We start from the raw sequence: 27998 nt of genomic DNA on the forward strand, positions 1-27998 counted from the left end.
CGGAGAATCAACATGTAGCTAATAATTAATCCGTGGGATTGGATAAAACGGGAGAAAAAAAAAAAGTCCTCCCACATTGAGAGGGCTGGCTGAGGAAAAGGGATCAGCAAAGGAGAATGACATGAAGCCGCCAGTATGTAGGAAAAACGAGGGAATGTGTGTTGTGGAAGTTGAGAGTGTTTTAATGAGGGAGAATCAGAATCACCTGGACCAGAGGTTCAATAAAATGAGTGTCAGCTGCCCCAAAGAAGAAGCAGTGCGAGGTGAATTCGTGCTCCGTAAGCAGGACGACCACGAAACACCCTTTCAGGCTCCTCTGCAAGACTGTAAGCCTAGGACTGTAAAGGTGGAGAGAGCATGGCGAGAAAGGATCATAAAGGGGAAGGGCTGGCTATTTTATGTATCAAAAGAGAAAACGCCTAACTGCAATTAGTAAACCACTCCGGTGTGTGTTGATGTCGTCATTATTAGTGAGTCGGAGACTGGACTGAGACTGCCAAGTGGGAGAAAGCAGATAAGATGAACAGAGAGCGTTCTGGAGGAGGAAATGTCATAATGAAGAAAATCCATTCCTCCAGACAGCTTGCGTTAAAACCAGGCTTTGCGTTAGGCGAGGAGACCAGGGAGCAGTGTTGGCGCTTCTCTTGGAACTAACCCCGCGGCGGCAGCAGTGAGCAGAAGCCCTGCGGCTGCAAAAGCTGCACGCAGCGGACAGGGAGGAAGTCCGGCCACAGAGGTGAGCAATTCATCTGCCTCCGCCTCCCTCTTTCATCAGCCAATCAAGATCCAGCTGAAGACCCGTGGCGCTGGGGCGGGCAGGAGGGCGGAGCCTGAGGACCGTTAATCCATCGCCAGGCGGTGTCCAGCTTTCCTCTGTCTAAGGACTCACTGTTAAACCTGGTGGGCAGACAACCACTTTGGGAAAAGCTATTGAAGTTTCATATAAAACTAAATGTAAACTCCAAGACTCAGCAATTTTTCACCTAGGTATTTTTCCAAGAGAAAATAAAGCACAAATACCACAAAATCCAGATATCCATCAATAGGAAAATGGATAAACTGTAGTATATCCATACAACGCAACACAACTCAGCATTAAAAAGAATCAAACTACTGATACACTCAGCAACATGGATGAATCTCAAAATCATGATGAGTGAAACAAGCCAATACACACAAGAATACATATTGTATAATCTGTGCATTTCACTGTATGTAAAGTTTACATTAAAAAGGTAAGCATAAACTGTAGCTAATTCTATGCATGTTGAAGTGCTTAGTTGTGAAACATACTGTTGTCTGCAACTTTGAACTGCATCACAAAAGATGGATTGATAAATGCGGGGATGGATAGATGTGTTAAAACAAATACTTCCCTGAGGGCTCAGCCAGTAAGGAATCTGCCTGCAATGTGAGAGACCTTGGTTCTATTCCTGGGTCGCAAAGATCCCCTGGAAAAGGCAATGGCAACCCACTCCAGTATTCTTACCTGGAGAATTCCATGGACAGAGGAGCCTGGCAACCTATGGTCCATGGGGTCGCAAAGAGTCAGGCATGACTGAGCGACTAACACACAAAACAAATACAGCAAAATATTAATTGTAGAATCTTGATGCTAGGTATATGGTGTTCAGTGTAAAAGCCTTTCAATCTTTCTGTACATGTTGGAATATATTTTCAGAATAAAATATTTGGGGTGCCAGGGGCTGAGAACAGAGGAATGGGAGTTAATGTCTCAGTTCAGTTCAGTTCAGTCACTCAGTCGTGTACAACTCTCTGTGACCCCATGAACAGAAGCACATCAGGCCTCCCTGTCCATTACCAACTCCTGGAGTCCACCCAAACCCATATCCATTGAGTCGGTGATGCCATCCAACCATCTTATCCTCTGTCATCCCCTTCGCCTCTTGCCCTCAATCTTTCCCAGCATCGGGATCTTTTCAAATGAGTCAGCTCTATGGCAACCCACTCCAGTGTTCTTGCTTGGAGAATCCCAAGGATGGGAGAGCCTGGTGGGCTGCCGCCTATGGGGTCACACAGAGTCGGACACGACTGAAGTGACAGCAGCAGCAGCAGCAGCAGCAGCAGCAGCAGCTCTTCGCATCAGGTGGCCAAAGTATTGGAGTTTCAGCTTCAGCATCCGTCCTTCCAATGAACACCCAGGACTGATCTTCTTTAGGAATGACTGGTTGGATCTCCTTGCAGTCCAAGGGACTCTCAAGAGTCTTCTCCAACACCACACTTCAAAAGCATTAATTCTTTGGTGCTCAGCTTTCTTCATAGTCCAACTCTCACATCCATACATGACCACTGGAAAAACCATAGCCTTGACTAGACGGACCTTTGTTGGCAAAGTAATGTCTCTGCTTTTTAATATGCTCTCTAGGTTGGTCATAACTTTCCTTCCAAGGAGTAAGTGTCTTTTAATTTCATGGCTGCAGTCACCATCTGCAGTGATTTTGGAGCCCAGAAAAATAAAATCAGCCACTGTTTCCACTGTTTCCCCATCTGTTTGCCATGAAGTGATGGGATCAGATGCCATGATCTTAGTTTTCTGAATGTTTCAGTCAGCTTTTTCAGTCTCCTCTTTTACCTTCATCAAGAGGCTCTTTAGTTCTTCACTTTCTGCCATAAGGGTGGTGTCATCTGCATATCTGAGGTTATTGATATATCTCCCGGCAATCTTGATTCCAGCTTGTGCTTCCTCCAGCCCAGCGTTTCTCATGATGTACTCTGTGTATAAGTTAAATAAGCAGGGTGACAATATACAGCCTTGATGTACTCTCCTTTTCCTATTTGGAACCAGTCTGTTGTTCATGTCCAGTTCTAACTGTTGCTTCCTGACCTGCATATAGGTTTCTCAAGAGGCAGGTCAGGTGATCTGGTATTCCCATCTCTTTCAGAATTTTCCACAGTGTATTTGTGATCCACACAGTCAAAGGCTTTGGCATAGTCAGTAAAGCAGAAATAGATGTTTTTCTGGAACTCTCTTGCTTTTTCAGTGATTCAGCAGATGTTGGCAATTTGATCTCTGGTTCCTCTGCCTTTTCTAAATCCAGCTTGAACATCTGGAAGTTCACGGTTCATGCATTGCTGAAGCCTGACTTGGAGAATTTTAAGCATCACTTTACTTGCATGTGAGATGAGTGCAGCTGTGCGGTAGTTTGAGCATTCTTTGGCATTGCCTTTCTTTGGGATTGGAATGAAAACTGACCTTTTCCAGTCCTGTGGCCACTGCTGACTTTTCCAAATTTGCTGGCATATTGAGTGCTGCACTTTCACAGCATCATCTTTCAGGATTTGAAATAGCTCAACTGGGATTCCATCACCTCCACTAGCTTTGTTTGTAGTGATGCATCACCTCCACTAGCTTTGTTCATAGTGATGCATCCTAAGGCCCACTTGACTTCACATTCCAGGATGTCTGGTCTAATGGGTACAAAGTTTCTGTTTCAGAATAATGAAACTTTTCTGAAAATAGTGGTGATGGTTATACAATATCTGAATGCAGTTAATGGTAATGGATTGTATACTGAAAAATAGTCAGTGTGGTGAATTTTATGTTATGTATATTTTACAATTAAAAAAAAAATTGAGGGCATTCCCTTGCAGTCCAGTGGTTATGACTTGCGGCTTTCACTGCAAGGGGCTGGTTTAGATCCCTGGTTGGTGAACTAAAATCCCGCAAGCTGCATGGTGAGTCCAGATGAAAAAAATACTGGGGGAAAATTCATATGGAAGTCTCCATGCTTTCTCTGGAACCAGTCTGGGATACGACACAGAGAGAAGGGAGAAGGGAGCAGGCTGTGTGAGTGTGCTGGGCCTACTTTGAGCACACGGTAGGGGGCAGAGAGAACATAGGCTTTGGAAATAGACACAGACATACATTCATAATCCCAGCTTTCATTTTCTAGCTCGTAATTATATTTGTTTCTTATTGTTATAGCTACTATAACAAATTACCACAAATTTGGTGGCTTAAAACAAGACAAACTGATTATCTTGCAGTTCTAGAGGCCTAAAATGTGTCTCATTGGACTAAAATCAAGAGCTGTGTTCCTTCTGGCGAATCTAGAGGGGAACCCACTTCCTCTAGCCTTTTCCAGCTTCAAGAAACCTGTATCCCATATGGCTTGGTTCATGGCTCTTTCTTCCATTTTCTAGGCTAGCAGTAACATCTTCAAATCAGCCTTTCTCTCTTTCTTTCACACACACACAAACACACACATGTCCACTTATTCATCACATCTCCTCTGACTCTCTATCCTCCCTTATAAGAATACTAATTGAGCCTACCCAGGCAACCCAGGGTTGTCTCCCCATGTCAAGATCCTTAATTTACCACATCTGCAAAGTCCCTTTTGCTATGTTAAGTAACATACAAAAGGAATCTGGGGATTAGGATGTAGACATATTTGGGGGGGTATCATTATTCTGCTTACAACAATGATATTAAATTTTTTTCTGTGCCACTAGAAGAAGGCTCGCTCTCTTCCCTGGTGGCTCAGAGGTTAAAGCGTCTGCCTCCAATGCGGGAGACCTGGGTTTGATCCCTGGGTCAGGAAGATCCCCTGGAGAAGGAAATGGCAACCCACGCCAGTATTCTTGCCTGGAGAATCCCATGGATGGGGGAGCCTGGTAGGCTACAGTCCATGGGGTCGCAAAGAGTCGGACACGACTGAGCGACTTCACCTTACCTTAGTAGTCATATGTCAAAACAACATTTAAGAGGAAAAATATTTTTCATTTTTATTTTTTCCTAACAGACTTATTGAGACACAATTCACATACCATACGATTTAAAGCAAATAATTTGATGGTTTTTAGTATAGTCATAGCTATGCATTTTCATCTTTCTCCATTTTTTTCTCTTTATTTTTTATTTATTTATTAATTTTTTTTTTTACTTTACAATACTGTATTGGTTTTGCCATACATTGACATGAATCTGTCAATTCATGATTCAATTCAGATTGGGGTATACATGAGTTCCCAATCCTGAATCCCCCTCCCATCACCCTCCCCATATCATCTCTCTGGGTCATACCAGTGCACCAGCCCCAAGCATCCAGTTTTAAATATAAGGAAACAAAGGCTTGCGACATTAAGGAAACTTGCTTAGAGACATTAAGGAAACATCAAAACTGCAGGTCTGGTGTAACAAAGTGCCTTTCAGGAGCTGAGATTCCAGTTCAGGCCTGGACTTCCTTCACCAGGTTAGACCAGCCTCTGTCTCTCTTTCTCTCTCTCTGGGAGCAGCCTGGTGTAGTAGTTAAACTAACAGGCTTAGACTTGGCTTCCAGGGTTTGTTTTGCTATCTAAAAGCTATGTGACATCTGGTAAAACTTCCTGGAGCCTTGGTTTCCTTATTTGAAAAATGTGGGCAATTCGATAAATGAGCGAGCTGACTCACCTGTAAGATGCCTTCTAGCTAGTCATTCCAAGGTTTAATGAGGGAAAAGAAAATTAAAAACAAATTCCCTATGCATTCAGTGCAATGAGAGGGATACGCATTCCCTGAAGACAGAGGCTCGCTCTCTTCCCTTGTACTCTGAGCACTTGGTCACAGGTCTCAGTTCTTCACTGATGTGTCTCAGACGGATGGAAAAGACAAATGAGTAAAATGACACAAAGACCGATAAGCGTTGAAGGAACTGGGGGTGGGGGGCACCGGGAGCAGCAGGCTCGGTCAGGGGGCGAGGGCTGGAGGGCGGTCTACCCAGAAACGGACAAAGGTCCCGTCAGTGTAAACATAGATGGGAGGGATCAGAGGCAGCTCTTCCCCAAGGCCAAGTTCAGCCGCTGTGTGAGGGCTAGAGGGGAGGAAGTCTGTGTTGGAGGCAAGGTCTTGAAAATAAATCTTCAGAGAAGAAATTGGTGACACTAATCCACGCGCGGCCCAGCTGCAGTCTCCGTCCCCTCCCACCACATCCACTCGTCCGCGCGACTTGGTATGCTCCGCCACCACAATAAGCCTCCTTCCTCTGGCGTGCTATTGGTACAGCCCAAGTTCTGAGGGTAGGAACGCACAGAAAGACACGCCCCTTGTCACGCCCGCTTTCTCTGATTGGCTAGAAAATTTAAAGATCCTGCAGGTGATAGGATGATTCTCTACTCCCAGAATTTGAAAGTTTCCAGTGTGCTGCTTATGCCTGCAGGCCGACTTTTCTTAACTGGTTCGTCCGAGTGCTGGGACAAGTGAGTGTCCACCTGATCCCAGACGTGGGAGGCAGAATGTTCTTCTTCAAGGGGTCCCTGCCGGGAGGGTGCATACGAATGAATCAGACGGCGCGTTGACTGGTTCCCGGAAGCCAGGGTCCCTCCGCTATTTCCGTAGCCAAATAATTTCTACTTCCACCCCACCTTAGAGATGGGAAGCACCAGAGCTTCCGAATCACACGATCCCTGACTCCTACCAGCCGTTGTGGTCTCTTTTAGTCTGTTTTCCACTTCTGTACATGGGAAAGAGTGACACTAGCTTGGCTGCATATAAACCAGTGAAGGTAGCTGGGAGAGGGAAGGCGCTGATAACATGTCAGTCCTGTTTACCTCCACAAGTGAGTCTCCTGCTTCCTTGCGGAGAGGACAGAAGATTCCCGTGCCCGCCCTGGGTCTCTTAAAAGCAAGCTTCTATTCTGTTCAGGGGCTCCCTTCTTCTGTGGCTCTTGTCGGACAGCAGAGGTTCCCAATCCTTAGTGCGCTTGACGTTGCCCATCCGCAGCTCTGGAAATTATTGTGTGGGAGAGAAATGTCTAGGAGAATTTCCTGTTTGCCCCAGGGTGCTTTTACAGTCTCCGTGACCTCTTTGTGTTACCAGTGACAGCCCTGGGACCCTTTGTGGCTTTGACTGGGCTCCCTATCCAGACTTCTGTACCACCTATGATGTCCCCTGAGTCCCTGTAACGCCTGTGCTCCTGTCTTTTTGCAGACCTGCAGAGGCGGCGGCGATGCTTTCGGGCGCCCAGGCAGCGGCCGCAGAATGCGAGGACGGAGAACTGCGGTGCCGTGTGGCTGTGGAGGAGCTGAGCCCCGGTGGGCAGCCGCGAAGGCGCCAGTCCCTACGCACGGCGGAGCTGAACCTGGGTCGTAACGAGCGCGGCGAGTTGATGCTGAGGTTGCAGGCGCCCGGGCCCGCTGGGCGGCCGCGCTGCTTCCCCGTGCGCGCCGCGCGCCTCTTCACCCGCTTCGCTGCAGCCGGGCGCAGCACTCTGCGGTTCCCCGCCGACAGCACTCCCCGGGCCAGCGCCGTCCAGCTGCTGCTCTCCGATTGCCCCCCGGACCGCCTGCGCCGCTTCCTGCATACGCTGCGCCTCAAGCTGGCTGTAGCCCCGGGTCCCGGGCCGGGCTCCGCCCGCACGCAGCTGCTTGGCCCGCGGCCCCGCGACTTCATCAGCATCAGCCCGGTGCAGCCCGAGGAGTTGCGGCGCGCGGCGGCCACCCGGGTCACGGATACCAGGCCGGTGAAGCGGCCCACGGAACCTCCGGCGGGAGCCAAGCCCCGCACCGTGAGGACAGGAAAACGGGGGTAGCCTTGGGGAGGGGGAGATGGAAGAGACCGAGGAAGCCCAAGTTTAGGGGGAAGATGGTGGTGGTATTTGAGATGGCTGCTGATTACTTCAGAGGAAATATTCATCAGGCTTCTGAGACTAACGGAAATATGGGAGTTGTGCGTGTGTTTCTCATAGTGCAATCCTTGAGACTGAGCAGTGAGAATAGGAAAAATGTGTTTAGGTCATGTTAAGAGAGAGCAGAGAAGGTGCTTCAGAAGAAATGTGGGAATGAGGTCCTCCTGGAGGAGGAGAGGAGGTTTTGGAGAGAATAAAGTGATCAGCTGTGTTAGGGGCAGCCCACAAGTCCAATCAGATGCGGGGAGGTGTTGGGAGGTGGATGTGACAGTGTTCGCAAACTGGAACAGATGGATCACAAACCACAGAGAAGATGGAGATGGGGCAAAAAGGGGCCCTGGCTAAGCAGGGTTGGCTTGGGAGATTTTAGGTCAAAGAGACAGATTGTGACAGGAAGAGTTGTGAGAAGGAAGGATGGGTGAGAGGACCAAGAGAGTTAGGGAACCCAGGAGAGGATGCTGAGGAGAATCTAGACCTGCAGACAGGGGACTTTAGGGGTGATACCCAGAGTCAGTGGAGAGCCAGCTTTGATCCCTTCCTCAGGGAGAGACCTGGACCCCTGTGGTTACTGGCAAGATCTCCAGATGAGCCAAGGCTGCCCAAGGGCTCCAAGGAGAGAAGCCAGCAGAGACACAAAGGGCTACCAGACCAAGAAGGGAGGGGGTGATGCCGAGGAGATGTGGGGAGGTCCTGAGACAGCCCTCTCCCCCCAGGAAGTCGCAAGGTGGCCCCTGCCTGTGAAAAGGCTGAGATTGCCCCCCACCAAACCAGAGCTTTCCAAGGAACAGGCTGCTGTCCTGAGGGCTGTCCTGAAAGGCCAGAGCATTTTCTTCACTGGAAGTGCAGGTAGTGGTGGGAAAGAGTGGGCATGGGGAGAACAGGGGTGCACTGGGATGGAGGAGAAGGGGCCCTGACTTTGCCCTCTGCCCAGGGACGGGGAAGTCTTACCTGCTGAAGCGTATCCTGGGCTCACTGCCTCCCACGGGCACTGTGGCCACTGCCAGCACTGGGGTGGCAGCCTGCCACATCGGGGGTACTACCCTCCATGCCTTTGCAGGTAAGTGAGAGCTCCTGGGGTTTAAACTGGGAGCAAGCCAGGCTGATGAGAAAGGAGGGGAGGTCAGGGTTGAGACAAGGCTGTGATCTCAGCCCAGGCTGAATAGTGTCCCTCACAGGCATTGGCTCGGGCCAGGCTCCCCTGGCCCAGTGTGTGGCCCTGGCCCAGCGGCCCGGTGTGCGGCAGGGTTGGCTGAACTGCCAGCGGCTAGTCATTGATGAGATCTCCATGGTGGAAGCGGACCTGTTTGACAAGCTGGAGGCCGTGGCCAGGTCAGTATGTGCAGTGAGGACCGGGTTCTGGTGGTCTTCAGGGTGGAACCCAACAACCCCAGCCCCTAGAGCACCCCGTGCTCCTCTCCAGAGCTGTCCGGCAGCAGAATAAGCCATTCGGAGGGATCCAGCTCATCATCTGTGGGGACTTCCTGCAGCTGCCACCTGTAACCAAGGGATCCCAGCTCCCGCAGTTCTGCTTCCAGGTACCGCTTGCCCTCCGGCCCTAACCCCCATGGGGGTCTGCTCTGCTCCCTGACTCCCCCACCTTGCCCCCACCAGGCCAAGAGCTGGAGGAGGTGTGTCCAAGTGACCCTGGAACTGACTGAGGTGTGGAGGCAAACAGACAAGACCTTCATCTCTCTACTGCAAGCTGTGCGGCTGGGCAGGTGGGGCCTAGTGAAGAGAGAAAGGGCCACTGGATGAGGGTCCAAGCATGGATCAGAGAGGAGCACAGGGACCCAGAGAAGGGGGAGAAGTGCTTCATGACCCCATACAAGACTGTCACTCTGTGAGCATCAGCCAGCACAGGGCCTGGCACAGAGCACATTTCAGGGAATTATGGGCAGATAGAGACACTCCCATTTTATAGATGCAGAAACTAGGGTTCAAAGAGGCAAAGTGACTTGCCCAGAGTCATGGCTAATAAGTGGCTGAGCTGGAATTTGCACTCGGGACTGATGCTGAAACCCAAGTTCCTTCTACTCTTAAGAGTCTGTGGGGTCAGCTGGTGCAGGAGGAGAGGTTGCAGACGTGATCCCACCCTAGCAAGGATAAAAGATTGAGATGCTACAGCTGCTCTAACACGGGAGTGGAAAGGAGGCCAAAGGGCAGAAGAAATGAGCCAGAGCTGGGCCTTGAGACCCAAGTCAAACTGGGGAGGGGTGGTGGTGAGGGGCTTTCCAGGAGGCAGGTAGGAAGATGCGCGGCACACACCAGCAGTGTAGGGGACAAGAGGAAGGCTGAGTGGCACAGCAGTCAGAGATGGTCCCAACTTCTGCCCCCTCCTCCCACTTGAGTTGCTACAGCATCCAGTCTTCCCTGGGAGGAAGGCTTGAAATGGGGAAAATAGAAACACAGGCTAGATTTTTTTTTTCCTATAAGGCAGCAGGCAAGGGACTAGAAAATTGTAGCCTGGAGGGTGATCTGATGATAGGGTGCCAGTATTACAGGGTATCAGCCTCAACCTCAGAGCCTCGTCTGCATCTCTAAATCTCTGGCCCGTGCTCACTCATCAGATCCAACTTCCTCAAGAGAGCAGCTAGTTCCGATCTGAGGACAGACACACGGAAGGGTGCCTGCCCCTGATCACAGTCATGCACCATTGCTCTATGTCTGGGGTCCAAGTGAGGAAGAAACAAGTTGGCCAGCCTGGGAACCAGCAAATCTTGCCCTGGTACCCTATCCAGTCCCCAGCCCTGGTCCATGGCCTGACACGTGGGCTACACGTGGGCCACATGCCCCACTTTCCCTGGTGTTCAGCTTGGCTCTGCCCTGATAACCTGGCCTCCATAGGTGCTCAGATGAAGTCACCCGCCAGCTCCGGGCCACAGCTGCCCACAAGGTGGGGCGAGATGGCATTGTGGCCACAAGGCTCTGCACCCACCAGGATGATGTGGCCCTTACCAATGAGAGGCAGCTGCAGGAGCTACCAGGTGAGCAGGGAGCTGGAGCTAGGCCAGACCAGCTAGAAAAGGCCATTGGGCAGACATCTCCCCTCCAACCCCCACTCCAGGTAGCCTGGACCCTTGGTGTCATATGAATATCTTGGTCCCCCTAGCCTTAATGGCCATAAAGTCCCCTAGGTCTGCAGATGTAATTGTGACTTTGAGAGGTGTGACCTTTTCTGGGTCAAAGTCACTCAGCCAGTAAACACTAAGAATGAGACTTGAACAGGCCTCTGACTTCAGAGCCCCAGCTAGGCCTGAGCTGTCCTCACTGCCTCTCCCAGGCCCTGGGCTAATGTGCGGTTTTTTGGAAATTGAGTCACAAGTCAGTGACTTGTAGTCTGTCTGCCCGACTCTTTCCCCAGGTGAAGTACACAGCTTTGAGGCCATGGACAGTGACCCTGAGCAAGCCCGGACCCTGGATGCCCAGTGTCCTGTTAGCCAGCTCCTTCAGCTAAAGCTGGGGGCCCAGGTGAGTGGGAAATGGGGCCTAGACCCTGAGGGCTGGGCCTCCCAGATCCCTGCCCTTCTGTACAGGCTGCCCCATGGCCAGAGGACCCACCTCTGGCCACAATAAACTCTTTCCCTCCTGTTCCCACCCACCTTCCTGTCTTCTCTTTTCCACTGCTTCCCTCTTCTCGCACTTGGCGCTCCAAGCAGTGCTGCTTTAGACAGATCACTCTCCTTTGCCGAAGCTGGGTTTCCTCATCTCTAAATTCAGAGAAGGGGACTTTTAATCCAATAGTTAAGAATTTGCCTTTCAATGCAGGCGATGAGGGTTCAATCTCTGATCAGGGAAACTAAGATTACACATGCAATGGGGCAACTAAGCCTGAGCTCTGCAACTAGATAGCACGCAGCCACAGCTACTGAGCCCACCTGCTCTAGAACTCATGCTCCACACCATGCACTGCAACAAAGACCCAGCACAGCCACAAACATTAATAAATAAATCCAGAGTAAAATACCTGTCGCACACAATTGTCTTCTGTAGTGCACCCTATATTGTGAGTCTCTTCTTCCCTCCATGAGAGGATAGCCAAATGGGGGCCTTTCCTTAGGTTTCAAAGGGCCCCCCAGGGGTAATTGCAGGCACAGTGGTTAGAAGAAGGCTATCACTCAAGACTGAGGTTCATAAACATAACCTGCAATAGACATGGTCACTGTCAAAGCCCTGCCATCTTATTATTCTGTATCCCCTCCTTCTAAGGCAAACGGAGCAAATGCCATTCTCCTTTGACACAAGGGGAAACCTAGGGAAATAGAGCAGCTTGTTCCAGGGATCCCTGGACTCAGTGCCTCTCCATGACAGCCCCCAGCCTCGCAGCAAGGCCTGGACCTGAGACCAGGCGTAGGGATGCACGGCTATCTATGCTTCCCTTTTTCCTTCCCTCGCAGGTGATGCTGGTGAAGAACTTGGCAGTGTCTCGGGGCCTGGTGAATGGTGCCCGAGGGGTGGTAGTCGGGTTCGAGGCCGAGGGGAGAGGTAAGTGGTGGGGAAGCAGTCCTACTGCGCAAGTTCGCAGCAGGGCCCCAGGGTTAGCGTATGGAGGAAAAGGCTAGTGTGGAAAGGTGAGGATAGGTCTCACCTTGGAGTCCTAACATGGGAATGAAAAGTGAGACTTCTCCGCACCCCCCTCAGGGCTACCGCAGGTACGGTTCCTGTGTGGAGTCACTGAGGTCATCCGTGCTGACCGCTGGACGGTGCAGACCACTGGGGGCCAGCTCCTTAGCCGGCAGCAGCTGCCCCTGCAGCTGGCCTGGGCCATTTCCATTCACAAGAGCCAGGTGAGTACAGGGTGGCACTCAGGGCAGGGTGGCAGCAGGGCAGGGTGGAGGGGGCAGGATAGGCCTGGGCACATTGAAGGGTGGGGGCCTTAAAGGCCTTGGGAGTGATGGAAAGTTCCAGACCAGCTGAAGAATAAACCTTTCTTTAGCACATTTCCCATCCTGCCTCATCTCTTTCCTGGACACATATATTTCCCTTCTTTCCTCTCCTGCCATTTTCTGAGCCACTATTGGATATGTTAATTTTAACATGTTATGATCACTCTGTGAGGTATAGTTGTAAGAATCACTTCTGTTTTACAGAAGAGGAAACCAAAATCAGAGAGGTTAAGTCACTCGTCCAGGGTCATACATGTAGTGCCAGGCAGAGCAAGACTCATTTCCATGCCTGTCTGACCCAGACCTGAGCTCTTTCCTTTCACCCTTATCCCTCTGTTCTTATCTTGGATCCATATTTCCTGGACACCCCCTTAATCAGACACCAGTCATCCTGTCTCTCTAGCTCAGACTCTGTGAATGGGGTGAGGAGATCAGGGGCCATAGCTGGGCTGATGGTGGTGGGGTCAGCTTCTTGGGCACAAGTGAATACAGGCTGAGGTGGCTCCAGCCCTGTCTCTCCCTGCCCCAGGGCATGTCCCTGGATTGTGTGGAGATGTCTCTGGGCCGTGTGTTTGCCAGCGGCCAGGCCTACGTGGCCCTTTCCCGGGCCCGCAGCCTAGAGGGCCTCCGCGTATTGGACTTTGACCCCATGGTGGTTCGCTGTGACCCCCGCGTGCTGAGCTTCTATGCTACCCTGCGGCGGGACAGGGCCCTCAGCCTGGTAAGAGGGAGTCACCCAGTGGTGGGCGGAATGTGGCCGTGGGTAGCCTGGGAGCTAGGGGGAAGGGAAGGCCAAAAACACTAGGGTGGGGGTGGCAGAGCCTCCTCTGGCTCCACTGGAGCCGAGGGCAGGAGGAAGGAGATGCTGGCCCTCCAGCTGTGACCCTAGGGGATGGCACAAGCCCACAAGTGGGTTTCTCTGCTCTGATATAGGAGTCCCCAGATGATGAGGAGGCAACCTCAGACCAGGAGAACGTGGACCCGAACCTTTGATCTGTGAAGAGAAGACAAAGGGTGGTCTCCCCCTCCTCTTGCTCCCTAGGGAGCCAGGCCCTGGGGGATCCCAGGGGGAGGGTGGTCAGTGTCTCATTCCTCCTCTGTCAGGGGCTCTCAGCCTCCGGCCGGCTTTCCATCCACTTGCCAGCTGTGCCTCAGTTTCTCCCCTTGCCCTGGGCGAGCTGCCTCCAGGGTCGGGAGTTGGCATGGGGCCTGCAGTGGTAGCTGGCGATATAGGACAGAGCTCTCTGTGAGTGGCCGGCCACAGGGCCACACAGTTGTGGGCGCTGCTCCCTGTGAGCTACGGAGAGGAGAGGCGGCAGGTGCTCCAAGAGGAGGAACAGGCTGTAGGGGTCCTAGCAGGGGACTCAGCTCCGAAGCAGAGAAAGGAACTTGGGGGGAGTCTTCATAGCCAGATCCAGTCCAGCACAAGCCAGGACCCACCCCACCCTGAGCCTAACTTGAGAACACGCGCTGCAAAAATGTGCATCTATATCTTAAGCTGCTCTTTTGGGAAAGACATTGTTTGTGGGAGAATAGATATTCTCAGACTGTATTTATTTAGGACAAATAAACTGGTAAACTGTGTGAAGACTGTTTGTTGAGTCTTCTGTTCTCTTTGAGAAGCCCTAGTGAATTCCTTGGTGGTCCAGTGTTAAGACTGTGCTTCCACATGGGGGTGTAGATTCGATTCCTGATCGGGAAACTAGGATCCTGCATGCCGACTGGCATAGCCAAAAATAAATACATAAAGAACCGCTGCCTGGGACACTGGCTAACTCTTTCCAGGGAAGCTACCCTTGCCCTGTCTGTTTACGCAGAGGTGTCTATTATGTCCTGATGGCTGAGCTCACAGCACCCTTATGAGGTTTTGTTAGTATCACTGGTTACTTCGCAAAACTGAGGTAGATGAGTTGTTGACTCACAGTGAAATGACAAGGTGAATCACCATTACACAACAGGTGGGCATGTTGCTGGTTGAGCTTGGTCTCCCATGCAGGGCCTACAGCCATTGGCAAGAGGCTGAATATGCCCTCAAGCTGCAAGAAGGACCAGGGCTTCCGCCCAGAGATGAATTTCCCATCATCCTCCAGAGTCAGGCTATTGAAGATGTCTTAGAGATACAGTTATTTCCTTTGTACCCTCTCCTGAGACTCTCCTCTCTGACCCCACCCTCAACTCACACTGCTGAGGCACCCCCACCCCACCCCCAACCCCTTTCCCTTCACTAGGGACTGATTTCAGCTTTCCCTAGTCTCCGATGAACTCACCCTGCTTAAAGATGTCTTCCTCACAAGACCGCCTGGACACCAGAAAGTCCTGTCCTTAGCAATCCTCTTTCATGGTGAAGATGCTCTCCAAGAGACCCCTAGAGGAGGGAAAACTGGTTCCCTACAAGGGGGATCTCCAGACATCCCTGTCCCTCAGGCCAGATCATGAGAGTAGACTGCCTCATGAGGGAGGTATGCAAGGAACCTCCCAGTTCTTTATTTTCTTGGCATCTCATTCAATCTAACTTTTAAAAAAATTTATTTATTTATTTGGCTATGCAGAGTCTTAGTTGTGGGAACTCTTAGTTGCAGCATAGTTCCCTGACCAGGGATTGAACCCGGGCCCCCTACATGGACAGTGCAGAGTCTTAGCCACTGGGCCACGAGGGAAGTCCCCTCATTTAATCTAACTTCGAACCTGTATCCCTGGGAGTGTATGGAAACCCTAGCTCAGTCAGGATTGGGGGCTCCCCACCCTGAAGGTCATACAGGCAAGGAGTGGGCCTTCTAGGAGCAGGCCTGTCATCTCTAGGGTGTTATGGTAACTGCTGACACCCACAGCTACCAGCATCCACAGGCCATAACCCTGCCCAGGCCCAGGGGCAGGTGGGGGAAGGCTTTCCCAGAGTCATAACCTCTCTGGGGCCTCACACCATGCCCTCTGGAACCCTGCAGCTCCCTGTGGTACTCCCAGGGGACACTGATCACCCACCCCTCTCCAGTCTTGGAGACCTTCTTCTCTGACTCCCTGTGTAAAAAAAAAAAAAACTAAAAGTGTTGGTCGCTCAGTCATGTCCAGCTCTTTGCAACCCCATGGACTGTAGCCCGCCAGGCTCCTCTGTCCGTGGAATTCTCCAGGCAAGGATACTGGAGTGGGTAGCCATTCCCTTCTCCAGGGGATCTTCCCGACCCAGGGATCAAACCCAGGTCTCCTGCATTGCTGGTGGTCTCTTTACTGACTGAGATACCAGGGAAGCCCCCGATGCGCCTTCAGTTCAGTTTAGTCGCTCAGTCGTGGTCGACTCTGCGACCCCATGAACCACAGCACACCAGGCCTCCCTGTCCATCACCAACTCCCGGAGTCCACTCAAACCCATGTCCATTGAGTCGATGATGCCATCCAACCATCTCATCCTCTGTCGTCCCTTTCTCCTCCTGCCTTCAATCTTTCCCAGCATCATGGTCTTTTCAAATGAGTCAGCTCTTCGCATCAGGCGGCCAAAGTATTGGAGTTTCAGCTTCAACATCAGTCCTTCCAATGAACATTCAGGACTGATTTCCTTTAGGATGGACTAGTTGGATCTCCTTCCAGTTCAAGGGACTCTCAAGAGTCTTCTCCAACACCACAGTTCAAAAGCATCAATTCTTTAGTGCTCAGCTTTCTTTATAGTCCAACTCTCATATCCATACATGACCACTGGAAAAACCATAGCTTTGATAAGATGGACCTTTGTTGGCAAAGTAATGTCTCTGCTTTTTAATATGTTCTCTAGGTTGGTCATAACTTTTCTTCCAAGGAGTAAGCATCTTTTAATTTCATTGTTGCAATCACCATCAGCAGTGATTTTGGAGCCCAGAAAAATAAAGTCAGCCACTGTTTCCACTGTTTCCCCATCTATCTGCCATGAAGTGATGGGACAAGGTGCCATGATCTTAGTTTTCTGAATGTTGAGCTTTAAGCCAACTTTTCACTCTCCTCTTTCACTTCTGCTCCTTACCCCTATCATAATCCCCTCAAAGAATTGCACCCAGGATGCAAAAGCTAAGAAATGGTGTGCCCTCAAATAGCTTCCAGATTGGAGACAGAGAAGTCTGGTGACTCTACTCAAAATTTGGGGGCAGGGGTGGAGGGATAAAGACAGACAGTAAGAAGAAAATCTTGGTAATATCCCATCACACTGGGATAAAGGAGACTTCCCACCAATCTTGTGTGTTCATTTATTCATTCATTCATTCCACAAATATTTATCCAGGTGCTGGCTAGACACTGGAGACCCCACAGTACGCCAGAGTGAAATGGCCCTGCCTTGAGATGCATACAGTTACAGGCGGGAGACTGATTACAAACAAGCAGGCAAATAACCTCACTCTGCGAGAAGTGGCAAATAATCAAATAATAGAACCTTCCAGTTGGGGAGCGCCCCCTTTTAGGATGGTCAAAGAAAGGGCCTCTGGGGTAGATGCCTTCACACCTCACACCTCCCTGACTTGACTACATGTTTCTAGAAAATCTGAAATACCCAGATTAACCTTTCATGAGTTGCCTCAGACTTCACCCCCTCTGTTTCCCAGGATATAGCCCTGTGCCTTCCTAGGCAGAATGGTCTTTCGGGTCTATGAGCACATGCATTGTGCTGTTTTTGCTGTGGGTCTGTCTCCTGCACCAGAAAGTTCCTCAAACATAACTGAATCTCCTGACTCTTGCAGCCCCAGGGCCCAGCCCCTGGAATGGAGGAGGCCGAATGAGTAAATATGGGACTGAAAGGATTCAGAAAGCCTGCAGTTAGGGGACCAGAAAGGCCTGCCACCCACCGGAGCCTGCTGCCCTGATGATGCGTGTCTGTGTCACTGCTTGTTGGGGGTCAGGGAGCAGTGGGAAGACACCGAAAACGGCACCCTGACCTCCATGGCCTCCCTACTTGCCTGGTCATGGGTATTTCCCACTCACCCCTCCATCCCAGAAGGAAGGCTGGAGAGGAGTTGTCAGGTGGACAAGTTGGAGAAAGGCATTTCGGAAAGGAGAACTGTATAGGATCAAAGCACAGAGGTGTGAAAGATGGAGCTCAGTGGTTCAGCAAGAGAAGCTGAGAGCTGGGGGAAGCGAGCCTAACCTTGAGGGGGCTCAGCATGGGATGAGAGCCCACCTGGGTGGGGGGTGGTTCCTATGCCTCCCACTTCCTGTCGGCCCCCATGTATCTCCCCTGCCTCAATGCTCGTTCGGTGTCAGTTGAGATCTGCTGCTGCAGGTGATGAGTAATTTATATGTCGGTCTCCCCTGGGAATAAGGTGGATCTCTTGGTAGCAAGAAACTAGACTTAGATGTCTTCATGTGCCAAAGCGCTCTACACAATGACTTTGGAAAGGAGACACTTCATAAAATGTATGATATTTAAAGAATTCAGGGACAGTGCCATTCCCTGAGAGGTGAGGATTTTCACTCCCATTTTGCAGAGAATGTGGCTGAGGCTCAGGGAGCTAGGCAGCGGCAGAGCTGGAACTGGAATCCTGTGCCCTCCCCTTGGTGTTCACGAGATGGCAGGGCTGCCCACCTTCACCCTACCCCCAGTTGGGAGACCAAGGGAGGGCTTAGCTAGGAATGAAATGTTAGTCGCTCATCATGTCCGACTGTTTATGACCTTTGTCCGTGGAGGTCTCCAGGCAAGGATGGGTAGCCATTTCCTTCTCCAGGGAATCTTCACGACCCAAGAAACCTGGGTCTCTTTCATTGCAGGAAGATTCTTTGCAGTCAGAGCTACAAGGGAAGCCCTAGCTTGGCATAACCTCATCCCTTTTGAGGTGTGGGCAGAGTTTGCCCACCCCTACAAAGCCAATGGCGGCGCTCAGTCAGACCCCTCCATCCCCAAGCAGGCTTCCTGCTCCCCAAGCACCACACACAATGGACCACTAGGTGGCGCCAAGTGGTCGTTCAGTGTCTTCCCAGAGACCTGGCAGGTCCTTTGTCTTCCAGTCTCTGCCTGGATCCCGGTCGGGGGTCCCTCAGGAGCTGCACAACCAGTAGACATAGAGAAGCTTCTTTGTTGAGATGTTTGTACCAGGTATCTGTTGACTGTCTCATAGTTTGAGTTCATTAGCCCCTTGTTTTCCACAATAACCCTGAGAGGAGAGTGGGACATCCCCAGCGCATGGGGAAAGAAAACTAATCTCTTGTAAGGTTAGGTGTCTTGGCCGAGGCCACACAGTGAGCTGGATCTGGAACCCAAACCCAGGGTCCGGGGGTATTTGCAAGGTCATCAAAGGGCTCTGAAGCCAGATACTGGCTCCACCACTTGCTGTGTAACCTAGGATGTGCTGCCTAAACCCAAGCGCAAATTTCATCATTAGCCGAGGAGTTAGGACAGGTAAAGAGCTAAGGCATTGACAGGCATGTGGTAAACCCTCCTGGTTAGTTCCCACTGGCCTTTATTACACTTACCTGAAAAGGCAACCCTGCAACCCCCCCTCATCTGTCTTTCCCCTGCCCTCCAACCTCTAGAGTGGCCAGGGAATAACAAAGAGAATTAATTAGCAGAGCCCAATCTTCCCTCCTGGAAGACCTGGGCTGTGCCTAGCCTCTGGGGAAGGAGAGAATGAGGATGGTCCCCTCTCCTTCCCGCCACAATCCTGAGTCCTAGCCCTGGTGGATGACTCTGTGTCAAAGCAGCCCCTCTTCTTGCCTCTGTCCACCTCGACTGAGTGTCTCTGATGACTCCAGGAGGGGGATCTTTAGGCCTAGTTTACAGAGGAGGTTCACAGCATATGGGCGCTCAAGGTCACAGGGCTGTGAAAGGCGGAGCTGGGATAGCACTGGGTGTCTCACGACTCACCCTGGAGTTCAGGGCCTTTGCAACAAGGAGGAAGTAGGCGGTGCTTCCTGGCCTCTAGCTCTGTCCTTGAAACCCCACATGCAAGACTCCACTTCTTTCTGATTCCAAGAGCATCACCTGCTGAGACGTAAATGGCTGGGAGGGGCCGAGGTGGAAGAGGACAGGCTTGGAAGGAGACCCTGAATAGGGCAGAGAGCCGGATGCCTGACGAGCCCTGTGGGGAGGAGACAAGAGTCGGCCCACCTTCCGCTCCATGGACTCCCACCCCCTCAGCTCCCTCCTTCAGCCTGGCAGCCTCCCAGCAGAGCCCACCCAGGGGTGCCCCGCCCCGCACCATACCCCAGCTGGTGTTGGGTTCAGTAAGCAGAGCCCAGCTCACCTGGGAAGGTGCCGAGTGAGGAGGGCGTCCAGTTACAGGCTGGGGCTAGGAGGGCAGACGGGGCAACCCAGGGGCAGGAACAAAAGACCTGGGCCCTGGTAGGGTGTGGGGGTAGGTGTGGGGGGGAAACCCCAAACCCCACACCCTGCAGGAGCCCCATCCCTGATGCAAGAGGCCCCGGCTCCTGGGGGCTGAAGCAGAAAGACCGTGTCATCCTCCACAGATGCCTCTTGGTAGCTAGCATACCTATCAGTTCCCTGAGCTGACCTCAGTTTCCCCATCCTCAGAATGGGGGTGGGGTACAAAAACCCTGTGTGAGCAATCACCACAGCTGGGACTAATCTGGGTAAACTGTGAAGCGCTGTGCACATCCTTGGAGAGGCTGTTCTCCTCTCCTTCAGCTCCAGTCCTTTCTCTCCACCACCCAGGATGGACTCCTCCCCCATCCCCCACCCTGGGCCCTGGCACTGCACTCCATGCCTATTTAAGGCAAATCTCCTGATCTCCTTTTAAGTAACATTTGCTCCTTGTTGTGGAACAAAGGAGCAGGGCTTGAGCTTACAAAAAGGGGAATGAGTCGCAAATACCCCATCAGAGAGAGGGGAGAACAGGAGATAAAGGGGTGAAGGGGGATGGGAGGGTCCTTGTACCTCCTTCCCCAGCCTCCCATTTGGTCCCCTCAGTGCACAGGCCCTGGATTGACTCCAAGCCCTTTAGAGGGGGTAGGGCCCTCCAAGAAGACTTCCTGCAGCCCCAGGGACTGAGGTGGGGCATGGGAGGCTGAGGGATAGTACTACGTCCAGGTGGTGTGCTTGGGTGTAGAGGTGGCATTTGACCCGCAAAGGGAGTGGGAGGGTCTGGGATAAGACTGACATCTAATCTCAAGTTGCCCAGAAAGGATGAAACAATTGCTATTTGAGTTCTACAATCAGGGGCTCAGAGAGGCCAAGAGACCTGTCCAGGGCCACACAGCTCGTGAGTGGGAAGGTCTGAAATCCAGGCCAGGCCACTCCAAATTTCATGCTTTCTGCCCCTCCATGCCAAGTCTCCTCAGGGCCAGGGCTGTATGTGACGCCTGACAGTGACTCATCAGGGACCAGCCATCATTCACAGGCCCCTCCACACACCCTTCTTCTGCCTGCATAGCTCCCCCGCAGGGACCTGACTCCCTCCTCTTTTCCCCAGGCCCACCACCTCTCTCCTCCTTCTCCTCCCTACTTCTGGCGTGGCCTCCAGAACAGCTCACTTTCATGCAGTTCACACACTAAGAAACTTACAGCCAGAAAGTGGCATGTCCCATCCACCTCCAAAGGAGCGAGTCTCCTCCCCATGGCAGGACTCCCGCAGGGCCCTCCCTCCACTCAGTTCTTCCCCCTTTAGGCTGCAGAGGCCCTCCCTCTCAGGCTTCCTCCTCTCTCTCTTTCCCCAGGTGCCCTGGCCACTTCCCCAGCCTCCATGTAGCATGGCTAATCCCCCCCTGTGGTCCTCACATGACGGAGGCACCCTCTCCAGGGTTCAAAAGGAGACACTCAGGGATCCTTTACAGATCATGTTGCCTCCTGAGGACCAGGCGCTCACTCCTCAGGCATGCAAGCCCAGTGGGCCAGCCCCACCTGCACATGGGTGTCAGGCTGGACTAGGGGGTGTGGGACCAGAAAGAGGAAGAAGCCCTGGCCTCCTCTTCCTCTGGGTGCTTAGAGCAGACAGAGCCCAAAGCAGTCAGCTCATCCTGTGGCCTCATTTCACAGATGAGCAACTGCGGCCCAGGAAAGAGTAGGGGAGGCCCCCAGGGCCCGCAGTGAGACAGAAGACAACGTTGGTTTTATTGGGACCCCTGGTAACCTCTGGTGAGGCTTGATCCTAGGGGAAGGAGGGTCTATTATAGGAGGAAACTCTGCTCCTCCCTTGAGCTTTTCCAGGTCTTTCCAGCTTGGCTCTACCACTCACCTCTTTTGCGTCCTTGGGCAATCCCCCTTCCCTCTTTGGGCCTCAGTTTCCTTGTGTAAAACAAATGGGTTGAGTAGATGGTCTTTAAGACCACTTCCTGTTTATTTTTATTATTTATTTTTAATATTTATTTAGCTGTGCCAGGTCTTGGTTGCAGCACACAGGATCCCTTAGTTGTGGCATGTGGGATCTAGTTCCCTGACCAGGGATTGAACCCGGGCCCCCTGCACTGGGAGAGGGGAGTCAGTCTCTGGACCACCAGGGAAGTTGCAGATGTCTTCCTGTTTAGATCCTCTGCACCTCCCATCAGCATAGCCCAGACCCCAGGCCTGTTTTCAGCTCTTGACCTGGCCCAGGGCAGCCTCATAGCACCTCAAGATTGTTCCAACAGGGAATTCCCTGGCGATCCAGTGGTTAAGACTTCATGCTTCGACTGCAGAGGGCATGGGTTTGGGCCCTTCTTGGAGAACTAAGATCCCATATGCCACACTGTGTGGCCAAAAAAAAAAAAAAAAAAAAGATTGCTCCAACAGGCTCCACACTGCCTCTGGCTCCACTCTCTTCCCTTGCAATAGGTCACCCCAGACATTGTCTAAGTAACCTCCTGATGCTTAGAAACCTCTCATGGCCCCCCATGGCCTCCCTCGGGGTAATCCAACTTATCACCTGGCATTCAGCCCATCCTACCCACAGCCTTGGACCCTGAGCTCAATGTCTTAACCTACCAAGCACTGACAACCCCTCACTCAGGGCCTGTGGTGTGGACACACTTGGGGCACAGGTGAGGAGCCTGGGAAAGGCTGGACGGTCTGAGTAGCCCTCCAGGTTTCTCTGTGCGAAGAGGCTGCCCATCCCACTACCACTCCCTCATCCAAACTGGCTAGGTGCTCCGAGGCTGGCTCAAGCTCCCTCCCTTCCTGGAGTGGCCAGGCCCCCTGGAGGCCCCATCAGAGTAACCTCACCCCTGTGGCGCTCCCACGGGGCTGGATGCCCTCGCCTGCCTGCATCTGCAGCTCCTGCCATCCTGCAGGGAACCAGCTGGCAGGATACTTTGGGTCTGTGGGCTCCGCCCACCACCCCCCGTCCTTCCCCAGGGCTGTGTTTTTAACGTGGGATTTTCTTTGACCCTCAGAGATGTCCTGACTGCCAACTCCACAAGCTCATAGTTGGGCCTTGGGGCAGAAGCTCAGCTGGAGGTTTCAGACCCTGTCTCGCCCTGATCTGGTGACTGGCCAAAAGGACTCTCAGAAACCTTTCCCCAAGGCCCAGGAAGGAGTAGCTGGCAAGAAATACCAGTTATTAGAAGGGATCGCTAAGGGAAGAGAGGCCAGTACCTAGAAGCTTGGGGACCTCACACCCGGGGATCTGAACACAGCTTAAGCCACTTACTAGTTGCAAGGGTTTGGGTAGATTACCTAATGTCTGTGAGCTTCAGTTTCCTCATTGGAATAATAACATCTCATCCTCTGATGAGAGAATTAGATGATGCATGCAAAGCGCTGAGCTCATGGCCTGGCACCTCGTAAATGCTCAAAAAATGGTAGCTATCATCTTTATTGAGGACAGATGGATCAAGGCCCCCAGCTGAGGGGTTGCAGGCTCTTGGTTGCTTAGCCAGAGGTAGGCAGCTGGTTAGCATCTAGAATAGAAACACAAAGTCCCCAGCCTTGTGCTAAGCAGTCTCCTTACATCATCTCATTTAAACCTCAGTCCCTTCCTCTGTCGAAAGTAGGTGTTTGGAACAGAAACCTTGTAAGGTGCTGTGAGTGTTCATAGAAAGTCTGCAGTTTACAAAGTACCATTCACTTTATAGAGCCATCCTCTCCCCCTGTGAAGATGCTTCCTAGGTGGTGCTGGTGGTCAAGAACACCCCTGCCAACTCAGGGGATGTAACAGACGCGGGTCCCTGGGTCGGGAAGATACCCTGGAGAAGGAAATGGCTACCCACTCCAGTGTTCTTGGCTGGAAAAAGCCCATGGACAGAGGAGCCTGCTTGGCTACAGTCCATGGGGTCGCAGAGTTGGATACGGCTGAGGTGACTTAGCAAGCACACACTCCTCCTGTGAGCATTCTAATAGTTGTCAATGGTCACACAACTGGATCTGGGGCTAGAACCAGAGGGATGGCTCCATCTTCCCCCAGAGGCTGGTGGCAGACTCTCTGAGGGGGTGGATGAGAGACAGGGCCCTGGAGACAGCGGCATCAGGGAAGTTTGGCTCTGGCTCCTGCCCAGCATCTGGTTCTGTGCCTGGTGGAGGCCTGGGTCTGCAACTCATCAGCCCCACCTGTCAGCCCTCCTGGCCAGCACGCGGGGCCTCCGGTTATCACTAAGGAGAGCGCAGCTGAGAGTGAGCTGAGGGTGGCCTTGGTCCAGGGGCCTGGGATCCCTACCCTGTTGGGCATCTTCAGTCATGGAGCTGTGTTCCCATCGGTCAAGCACCTCCAGTTCACTGAGACTGCACTCATTCAATAAATATTTATCGAACACTGACAGTGTGCCTGGCCCTGAGCTGGCTGTGAGGAATCAGACAAAAATTCCTGCCTATATTATAGTAAGAGAAGCTGTAAAGGAAAGCATACGTGTGATGCAAACAAAAGAGAGCAGCTCACTTTACACAGATTAGTCCTAGAAGGCCTCTGAGCTGAGGGAAGAAGTGCAGCTAAAAAGAGCCTTCTGGTCAGAGAGCAGGGGCCACGCAAAGGCCCTGCGGTAGGAAAAGCTGGAGTGTGTGGAGATCAGTAAGACCAGTGGGAGGTGGGCACACATGAGCTTGCCCTCAGTAAGTGCCAGCTGAACAAATCAACAAACGACCATAAGGAATTTAAAAAAAGAATTTTATATGTTTATTTTTGGCTGTGGTGTGTCGTCCTTGCTATGTGGCTTTTCTCTAGTTGTAGCAAGCAGGGGCTACTCTGCTGCGGTGTGTGGGCTTCTCACTGCCGTGACTTCTCTCCTTGCAGAACACAGGCTCTAGGGCATGTCGGCTTCAGGAGCTTCAGCCCGTTGGCTCAGCAGTTGTGACTCCCACGGTCAACAGTCGTGGCACATGGGCTTCGTTGCTCCACGACACATGGGATCTTCCTGGACCAGGACCAGGGATCGAACCCGAGTCTCCTGCTTTGGCAGGTGGGTTTTTCAACACTGAGCCACCAGGGAGGCCCTGGATTTTATTTATTTATTTATTGTTAGCTGTGCCGGGTCTCAGCAGTGGAATGAAGGATTGTTGATCTTCACTGCAGGCATGCAGGGATCTTTAGTTGGGAATCTAGTTCCCCAACCACGGATCAATCTTGGAGTCTTAGCTCCTGGACCATCAGGGAAATCTGATCATAAGGATTTCTTCATCCAGCTGAGAAGGAATAACAGGGATGGGCTTTAAATCCTCACCTAAGACAACTAAAGTGAAAGTGTTACTCTGTCAGTCGTGTCCAGCTCTTTGTGACCCCATGGACTATACAGTCCATGGAATTCTCCAAGCAAGAATATTGGAGTGGGTTGCCATTCCCTTCTCCAGGGGACCATCCCCACCCAGGGATCAAAGCCAGGTCTCCTGCATTGCAACCAAAATACTCCACAAAATATATGAAACAGTGGTTCTCAAGACATTGGAAGCAGAGAGGGAAAAATAGTGACTTCTGGAAGTAAAGAAACAAATGAGGTGAGCCCTCTAAGTTCCCACCTCACTGCCTGAAGAAAGTTTCCAGGCTAGAGCACAACGAGAGGAAGACAGGTGAATTCTGACAGCCTCCCCGCACTGGCACTGAGAAGCCTGAAAAGCTGGGAGGACAGAACCCACAGCAGAGAACTGAAAGGGCAAGAGCCGCACACAGAGAACTCGAAGCTCTATAAGGCTGCTCCAACAGTAGTTGTGCAGGGCCTGCATGTGAAGAAACCAGCAGGAAGCACAGGAAGCACCCCTCAGGAGGATGAGAGAGGATCATCCTCGGAGCTCACACCTTGGAGGACCGTCCTTAGAGCTGCAAGTAGTGCTGCTTCCCACAAACCAGAGTGGACACTGCACAACTAATGGGACGGTGAGGAGGACGGGCCAGCGTCGGAAGAGATTTTGGCTTAGAAGTGAGAAAACACTAAACACTACTTGATCCCTGGGTCCAGAAGATCCCCTGGAGGAGGAAATGGCAACCCACTCCAGTATTTCGCCTGGGAAATCCCATGGATAGAGGAGCCTGGTGGGCTACAATCTATGGGGTCACCCAAGAGTTAGACACAACTTAGTCACTAAACAACAAAAAAGTTAAAAATCTAAATGTTAATACAACACACACACACACACATATATATGTGTGTATATACATCAACAACCTGCTGGTTCTGGGTCTTACCTCCATCTGGAGAAAGAAGGTGTTAGAGAACTTCCCTGGTGGTCCAATAGTTAAGAATCTGCCTTCCAATGCAGGGGCGCAGGTTCAATTCCTGGTCAAGGAAGATTCCATACGCTGCAGGGCGACTATGTCAGTGCCCCATGACTACTGAAGACTGAGTGCTCTGGAGCCTGTGCCCTGCAAGCGGAGAAGCCACCGCAATGACAAGCCTGTGCCTGCAACCGGAGAGTAGCCCCTGCTCGCCGCAACTAGAGAAAGCCCGTGGGCAGCAATGAGAATCCAGCACCGCCAAAAAGAGAATTAAATAAAAATTTTAAAGAAGATGGTAAAGCAGGTATCACAGAGCCCACTGCCCTCAACAATCACATTATCAAGCGTATTTTCTGGTATGACAATGAATCTGACTATTGTAACTGGGTGATGGATCTTATGATCTATGTGGCTCTGAGGAGTAACAGTTCCTGGACCACCAGCCCTACCAAGAGCATAAGAAGAAGAGAGAGGTGCTCGGCTGCTGGCGAGTCCCTGCCTCAACTCAATCACTGAGAGTCTCTCCTTCTTGACACACTTTCCACCCCAGACCCACTGAAGAGGGGGAGGGACTTGGGGAACCCTATTTTGTCATCAATAAAGTACATTCTACTCAGAAAAAAAAAAAACTATACCAGAATATATCACAAATTGCTTTTTAAAAAATGATAAAGAGGGGCTTCTCTGGTGGTCCGCTGGTTAAGACTCTGCACTTCCAACTGCAGGGGGTTCAGGTTTGATCCCAGAGAGTTCTAGAAAAACATCTATTTCTGCTTTATTGACTATGCCAAAGCCTTTGACTGTGTGGATCACAACAAACTGTGGAAAATTCTGAAAGAGATGGGAATACCAGATCACCTGACCTGCCTCTTGAGAAACCTATATGCAGGTCAGGAAGCAACAGTTAGAACTGGACATGGAACAACAGACTGGTTCCAAATAGGAAAAGGAGTACATCAAGGCTGTATATTGTCACCTTGTTTATTTAACTTATATGCAGAGTACATCAAGAGAAACACTGGGCTGGAGGAAGCACAAGCTGGAATCAAGATTGCCGGGAGAAATATCAATAACCTCAGATATGCAGATGACACCACCCTTATGGCAGAAAGTGAAGAAGAACTAAAGAGCCTCTTGATGAAACTGAAAGAGGAGAGTGAAAAAGTTGGCTTAAAGCTCAACATTCCGAAAACTAAGATCTTGGGATCTGGTCCCAGCATTTCCTGGGAAATCAATGGGGGAAACAGTGGAAACAGTGGCAGACTTTATTTTGGGGGGCTCTAAAATCATTGCAGATGGTGACTGCAGCCATGAAATTAAAAGATGCTTACTCCTTGGAAGAAAAGTTATGACCAACCTAGACAGCATATTAAAAAGCAGAGACATTACTTTGCCAACAAAGGTCCATTTCATCAAGGCTATGGTTTTTCCAGTAGTCTTGTATGGATGTGAGAGTTAAGACCATAAAGAAAGCTGAGCACTGAAGAATTGATGCTTTTGAACTGTGGTGTGGTGTTGGGGAAGACTCTTGAGAGTCCCTTGGACTGCAAGGAGATCCAACTAGTCCACCCTAAAGGAGATCAGTCCTGAATGTTCATTGGAAGGACTAATGTTGAAGCTGAAACTCCAATACTTAGGCCACCTGATGCAAAGAGCAGACTCATTTGAAAAGACCCTGAGGCTGGGAAAGATTGAAGGCGGGAGGAGAAAGGGACGACAGAGGATGAGATGGTTGGTTGGCATCACTGACTCAATAGACATGAGTTTGAGTAAACTCCGGGAGTTGGTGATGGACAGGGAGGCCTGGCATGCTGCAGTCCATGGGGTCGCAAAGAGTCAGACATGACTGAGCGACTGAACTGAACTGGGAACTAGGATCCTGCATGTGGCTGTTGCTGCTGCTGCTGCTAAGTCGCTTCAGTCGTGTCCGACTCTGTGCGACCCCATAGACGGGAGCCCACCAGGCTCCCCCATCCCTG

The 27998-nt window shown here is 51.5% G+C and overlaps 1 long non-coding RNA gene across 2 annotated transcripts in view; it reads right to left on the reverse strand.

Moving 5' to 3' along the window:
- Window positions 1-975: 975 nt before the first annotated feature.
- The window catches only part of LOC132660037 (uncharacterized), a 48080-nt gene continuing 21057 nt past the window's right edge, over window positions 976-27998 (reverse strand). The window contains exons 4-7 of one of the 2 annotated variants that reach the window (XR_009601198.1): window positions 25990-26166; window positions 19699-24995; window positions 5414-19533; window positions 976-3766 (exon numbers count right to left, since the gene is read on the reverse strand). This is a non-coding gene — a long non-coding RNA (uncharacterized LOC132660037). Of the gene's footprint in view, window positions 3767-5413; window positions 19534-19698; window positions 24996-25989; window positions 26167-27998 lie in introns of those variants that run through there. The other variant, XR_009601197.1, reaches the window with a different exon arrangement.

This window comes from Ovis aries, chromosome 7 (assembly GCF_016772045.2).
Source record: "Ovis aries strain OAR_USU_Benz2616 breed Rambouillet chromosome 7, ARS-UI_Ramb_v3.0, whole genome shotgun sequence".
In the NCBI taxonomy this organism is placed as follows: domain Eukaryota; kingdom Metazoa; phylum Chordata; class Mammalia; order Artiodactyla; family Bovidae; genus Ovis; species Ovis aries.